The following is a 7,620-nucleotide window of genomic DNA, read 5'->3' as shown; positions in this document are numbered from 1 at the left end:
TCACCCTCGCTTAAATCATGCCATGTGTCCGAAATTTTTCTGAGTCATCCGAACCAGAGAGCCATCCGAAGTGGTCCACTAAAAATCCGACGCGTGTCCCTTATGGCGTGTCCGACCTTCGCACCAGGCGCCACGAACCCTCCTCCTCGGACTAAACCTCGGTCCACTTAGAAGCTGCCACCGAGGCCGTCGCATGTGCAGCCCACGTACGAGCCATCTGCCCCCTTCGGATCTGCTGCCGCGTGGCTTCTCTCCATCCGTCCGATCAGCAGCCTCTTCCTATAAATAAAAGGATGCGAGCCTTCTCGGATATTTTTAAGAAATTGTCCATTTTCACCCCTTTTTTCATATTTCTTTCATTTTAACATTCCCCAAAGCCCCGGTATCAATTATAACCCTCGGAATACGCCACGAAGTGCCCGAGAAGCCCGATAAATTTATCTTTTCGGTTTCGAAGCCCGACCCTTGCAGAGCCCGGTTTCTCAATAAAACTCCCGGTTTTATTAGAAACGAACGTTTTAGGAAACGAATTGCTGCCCGATTATCATCAAATCATGTGAGTGTTTAGTCACTTTCATCTTACACCTAGATATGAAGTATTTTCTATAAAATACATGTTATGTGTAATTATATTAAGTGTTTATTTGAGGTGACTGTTGAACAGATGTTTTATACAAGTTTTAAAATGTATATGTATTTTATCTACAAATATGTTGGGTAGAACATGGGTAGACGAAATAGTCGATGTGTGTTAAAATGGTGAGAGGCCTCGATGTTGTTGTTGTTGTTGTTGTAGTCGTCTAACGGAGTATAGATGACGACCACAGACCTTTCTAGACAGTCCAGTGGCACACTAGCAGGTTTCTTAACTTGTAGGTGTTGATGAACTAAATGTTCATTGGCGTACTCCATCCCCCTCATGGTTGCCTTTAGGACATGTATGGCTGAGGAGTCCCCTTATCAGTAGTGTCCATCCCGATGATATTCCTTAGGATAGGTCCCTTGTGATAGGTGTTTAGGGACGTAAAGTGAGGACAACGGGAATGGGTAATCAGGGTTATTGTTGATTGGTGAACTTAATAAGTTTATTATTATTGTGGGTTGAAAACCCTATATGCTCACCAGGCTCCCAAGCCTGACCCACTTAGCTTTTTATGTTACAGGTAGTGGACCCCGAGCATAGTCGGAGGACGATGAGAGATTTTTTGATTATAGGCCAGTAGTTGTAAATAACCGTTGTAAGGGTTATAATGTCTTGTTTATGCTTTTGATCTGTATCAGAAGATGACATCCCGAGGTTTTGATATGAAATGAAACTATACATTTCTTAAAGAAAGCTTTTGATAAACTTTTATCATGTTTTGTTTTGGGGACCAATTCTGCAATATCTTTTAAAAAGATTTCTCTGATTTTATTTTAAAAAGCATAAATTAAATCGGTCTTTTCTAGCCGAGAAATTAGGGGATGTCACATACAAAATCGCAGTCCCCTTTCCTCTTCACCCTCCGGTTCATTCTTGCTTGCAAAACACCCTTTGTACTCGTTTTTTTTCTCCCTCCTTGTTTATCGTGGACATGAATGAAGGGAACAATCAAGAGGTCGATTTTTGATAGCCCTTTTAGTTTCTAGTGGAAGATAAGTCGCAAGAAAACAATGTTAAACTCATAAGGTTAGATTGAATCTTTTGCCAATTGACAGTTATGGACGAATTTCACCAATTATCCCCTAGACTTTCATCCTTAAGTTCCAAACACCCCTAACCTTAACAACATAAAATATTAAGTTTCCTTTATTTACACATTGGCCCCTCAAGATCATTTACCAATTGAGCAAATTATGTTCAATCTTAAATCCCATAAATCCATGTAATTAAATTATTTACCTCAATTTCCTACAAAACCATTTAATTAAATTATATACCCACTAAATATAAATTACTTCTTTTAGATTTTAATTAACATCTTTTTATTTTTATTTCAATTCGTATGCTTAGAATCAAAATAAGTTTACAACCACTAATACTCAAGTAAATGGAGGTTAACCTCATTTATGGAAGGATTTTCGGGCCGTTGCATGATCCTGAACCCCCTTCCTGAGTGCTCATCACCATAATAAGTAACAACATTCAAGTGATCAGAACATACCCAAGAATCCTCATCCCATAGGCTTCCTAGATTCTCCAAGACTCTCCCCAATTCGAGTATGGATCCCGTAATTTCAATAGTATGAGCCCAATAATACCTTCCACACCTATTCATACTTTCCTCAAGAATCATCCTGAATCCTCCAAGTCATCTTCTTAAACTGATACTTCAACATTTGCTAAAACACGCGACTAAACCCACTAAAGCACTTCCTAGGCTTTCCTAGGTTTCCAACCTCACCCTGCCATCAACAGCTAAAGAACTCCCCATATGACTCAACATATTAACTTAATAGCTAACTCACATCAATTAAGAGTTCCATATAGCACAAAGCAAGAAACATTTGTGTAGTAGAACTCCAATCCATATAATATCCAAAGAACATTCAAACTCACATACTACAACTCATGCTAGGAACTTCCACTCTCACTGCTAGTTGTCTTACGCATGCAAATTATACACAGTAGAGGATCAATAAATTGTCGAATAAAATACTCTACCCTAGGACCATAACCAAACGAGGAATAGGAAATAAGGCAAAATGTATCATTCTAGAGCTATATGATCCTAATCGTTTACAATTTTAAAAGCATACACTTAGCAATTACTGATACCAATACATATTCCCAATATAGCATAACATCCAATGCTTCCTAGGCTACAAGGCATCACATATCAGGCCAATCTATCATGTAATTCCTGAAAGTATACCTATCCTTATCGTAGCATGAAAACATTCATATCATATGACATATCATCATGTGTGGGTATTCTGGGAATCACTTACTTGAGCTCGGCAGATTGCAAGCATCACACCCCCTTTGTCTTTATAATATCCTTTTAGAAATTTATTCTCTTTTACAAAACCTTTTTAGAAACCCATTTTTCTTTCAAAAGATTATCAATTCCCCAGTTTGAGTTCAGACATACCTGAGAGGGTACCTGAATCCCTCAAACCAAGGCTCTGATGGCAACTTGTAACAACCCAAAATTTCAAGGTAAAAATTTTGTTTTTAATTCAATCATAAAACACCATTTAGTAATACAAATTATTCAAAATTATATTAATGTAAAAATAGTTATCATAGTACAATTCCAAAATCATCATAATGCATAAACATGGGTGGATGCTTTGCGATCAATCTGCCCCCCTTTCATTTCGAACCGGAAATACCTGACACCATAACCATAAAACCGTAAGCACAGAGCTTAGTGAGTTCCCCCAAAGTACCACACACTAACATACAACTCGGCCTCGCCCATGGATATATATAAGTCCAATCCAATAACACATATGGGACCCACCCTGGGGCCTCGCCCTGGGGTATATTCCAACCCTAACATGCCATAGTGGGTCCTGCCATGGGGTGTATCTCACCCGATCATGCCATATGGTCCCTTCCCTGGGGTATATTTCAACCCTGATAAACATATATGGGCCCCACCCTGGAACCTTTCTGTGGGTTATATTTCAACCCGATCATGTACTCATAAATATAGATATCACATAACAACTATCAGTCCTACATAACCGAGTAATAGGTTGGCATTGGTGCCTCCGACCCATTTATACATTGAGAAAAACTCACCTTACTGATGAATAACTGAAACAACACTTGATCTGCTACAAACACTGCTCCTCACACTAAACAAAATCCAGAAATAATCCCAATTAATAACTAGGGTTCAACCTATAACTATGGTCCAATCCATCCTTCATCGTGATAAGGGCAAAAGAACATTTTTTCCTTTCTATACGATCCAAACTAGACTAAGCCCAAGATCCTTAATGGCCCAAAGCCCAAAATCGACCCAACGGTCTTCTGTACAGAATGTCTGGTGTTCCTCCCCATGACGCGTGGCATCCGAACGCCGAGTGTTCACATGCAAATGCCTGGCGTTTACTCACTGTTCACAAAATTCTAAACCAATGACTTAATGTCTTAAGATATCAAGTCCAAACTTCAGATCCATAGCTAATGAAACGTCTAAAGCCATAAACTGCAAACTTTATGGCCATGCATGGTTACAATGAGCCTAAAATATAAAACTCTAACTCCTTAAACCATTAAGACACCTCAAAACTTTCATGGAGGATTATGAAGATCCAACATCATATTTTTATGTCTCAAGACACCTCAAAAAATCCAAAAGGAAAGCATATAAAATCAAGAGTATGCCATACTCATAAAGGCTAAGATTTGGGACCAAACTGCTTCAAAATCTAAAGGCTAATAAGATCTAATGAAATACAGGTCAATTTCAGAAGTTTATACCTCATGGAGGTTGCTAGGATGATGAAGATATTAGATTTAAAGCGTCTTCAAGCTTCCAAGCTTCACCACCACCTTCTTCTTTCTTTGGATCACGCAAAAACGCACACTATAGCTTCAAAATGCAACAATGGGGCTAGGGTTTTCAAGAGGGGTCGTTGTAAAGATGGAGGCTGATGAGAGAAAGGGTTTGGGGGCCTTAAAGTTCCATAATCAGGATGCAAGCCTTGCCTCCAACATAAAATGTCGGGCATTTGAACGCCTGGCGTCCAAAGCCAAACGCCTGGCGCTTGGACCAAAATGCCAAAAATTAACACCAACATGGTCTAAGATAAAAATTACTTTGAATCAGCTGTTACAGGATCAAGTCAGAATAATGTAGATTTATGAAAGAAAGTTAGTTCTGAGAATCTTGACTGACATAGTACGACTTTAGTTATGTACGGAGAATATGATCAAGGTGATCTATAGAAGGATTACAACCTTTGTTGGGGATAAGTAAGTAGTCTCTAGAATGTTACCCACTATGACATGGTTGTGTGTCAACCTATCATAACCAAAGAAGGAAATAGCATATGGTTAGTACGAGAAGGAATACATATGGAAGATGTTTTTGGTCTTAGTGTTAGTCTTATAGATAGAAACGTTTAGCTCTTTAGGACCTTTTTGCAGCAGAGGTTATCAGAATATGTGATAACGAGTTCGGTTTACAGAATGTCCACTACACATCATAAAGAAAAGATCATTGAGATTGGAAGTGATAACACATCCCTACATGATTGAATTATCGTTGAAATCTCATACACCTTACTATAAGAATTGCCAGGTATCATTGAACGGGTCACTGACAGATTGATCATCGGGTTCAAGGAGTAGATTACGACAATTCGAACTGTTGATGAGTTTGTTATGATCGCTCAGGAAGGAGAGTTTGCTTTAGCAACACAACAGGGAAAGAGAAAATAGGTGCAAGATCCAACTTTGCAAACAACAGCCAAGAAGCTTGAAGGTGTTATGACAAGCACTTGGGGTAACCGAAAGTTGATGCATCACAAGATCAAATGTGGAAGGTGCAGACAAAAGGGACATAAACGTCAAAATTGCACGCTAGAGGTGGGGTATGCCATTGTTTTCATCAGAAGGTCACATTAAGGCCAATTGCACACATTTATCCATAGAGATGATTCAGACCCCAGCACATGCGGTGTTACAGGAAGCGTAAAGAACAATTTTAGCTCCAACACTTGAAGTTTTAGATTCGTTGGCGAAAGGCCTTATAGCCGAAAAGGTAGTTGTTTCATTTCCTATTGAATAAGAATAAACAAACCCTCGTAGATTTTTCAAATAGGATTTCAAATATGCTATTATGTCCAATCTATCTTCAAATGCATCAGTATGTAATCTAGCAAACATTGTTGTTGCTCGAAATTTCTAATACATTAATAAAAATCCTCTCGTACCATGTAGACATGTATAAGCATTAGTGCCTCTATAGACAATGTTTTGCTTGTCATGACCTTATCATGTTTTTGTCATACTATGCAAGAAGACCACTTACGGTAGGCTCAAGAAGTAATACTATGATGAAAATGTTATAAGTCATTGGATATGACAATTATGAGTTTCTTTAAAGTCAAAAGGATCAAAGAATCACATAAGAAAAGCCAGCTTGGACTTCGTTCAATTATGAACAACAACAGATGATGGGTTAAAACCCAAGTGGAGGAGAACCGACCCTTAAGCCGAAAGTGCGAAGGGTAGTTCGGCTTTCAATTTCAATGTCAAGGTCCAAGAGAGTTGTGACACTAGTGGAAGAAAGTTGTTAATTCGATTTCATTGTGTTAGTAAAAGAAGAAGGAAGTGTTCTACTAGAATACCCATTCGCTATGAGTTTCTTGTTTCTCAAGGAAAGGTTGGTCTTTCCTCCCAAGCGTCTGATAGGATTTAGGAATTTTCCAAATTCCTAGGTACTACTCAGATAGCCATGAAAACCATTTGGGTTCATACCTTCATGGGTGAGGAACTTATCCTCGCTGCACGGGATCAGTTAGATAAGGAATTTAGTAGGTGGTGTAGTTTTCCATAGGGAGCGTCGAGTACTTAAGACATATATAAAACTTAGAGAGTTGATTGAAACCATAGTAGGGATTTAGTTATCCTGAGCCAAGGAATTTCAACTTTAGGTTCAATGTCAAAGGAGAAAGTGTATTTCGTCAAATGATCATCTTAGGTTATCATATAAATGTGTGTAGAGTGAAAATAAGAGACGCCTAGAAGTAGATCATTTAGGAGGGGCTATCTCCATCAAGAAAGGAGATAATACCTACCAAGGGTTACAGATGTATCAGCAGTATACCTATTAGGATTAATGGACCAAGTTGATGATCCTGGTTCAACCGGATATTCATGATGTTATCGTTAGCAGTTGAGATTAACTAAGAATCCCTAACATGAATTAGTTTAGAGTTCAAGTATCAGAGCGAATCTTCCTTAAGACTCGCATAAGAAGTGGTAGTTGTTGGAGATTTAGGTAGAGAGATTCCACACCAATTGAAGAATTGTTACAGTTATGTCAATAAAAGTTCAATATCCAAAGCAGTGAGAGGATATAAGGATTTCCTCTTAGATTTCTAGGAAGTAAGATGGGAGGGAAACATAAAGGATAAGTTCAAACTATTCAAGTTTTGGATACAGGGTTTCAGTTACGATGATAGAGAACACAAAAGGATCGTCAACTAAGTACCTTAATGGTTGCACGTGATCTGAAGGAGATAGCCTCAGAACTCTTAATCTAGCTCTATTACATGTTTCGCATCTGATTAATTGCTTTTGAGTAAGAACTAGTGTTCAACTATCTATCTTTTTTGGCTACGTGTGACTACATATGCATCTAGTGATGCATCAGTGTTGCTCTAAGACTTCAGGGTAGGCTATATATGTGGTTAGTTATTCCTTTTGTGGATAAGAGAGTGAGTTAATATTAAATTCTCTAACATTTGTATTATAATGTAGGACGCCGAATAGACTTTATTGTTTCGATTGTATAGGTTAAGGGTCTCAAATTTGTTGTAGTCTCAAAATTTTAAGTAGTTGAGATCTATTGTGATTAATAGATATCAAGGAAGGATAATGATTAGGTTCTTTCAAGACAAGGAGGTAATGATTGTGAGTTTTCATGGCCACTGAGAAGTTGATCATGAGTC

The sequence above is a fragment of the Lactuca virosa genome, chromosome 1 (assembly GCF_052849685.1).
Source record: "Lactuca virosa cultivar CGN04683 chromosome 1, Lactuca_virosa_CGN04683_v6, whole genome shotgun sequence".
NCBI classification, from domain to species: Eukaryota; Viridiplantae; Streptophyta; class Magnoliopsida; order Asterales; family Asteraceae; genus Lactuca; species Lactuca virosa.
This window is presented reverse-complemented; position numbering follows the sequence as displayed.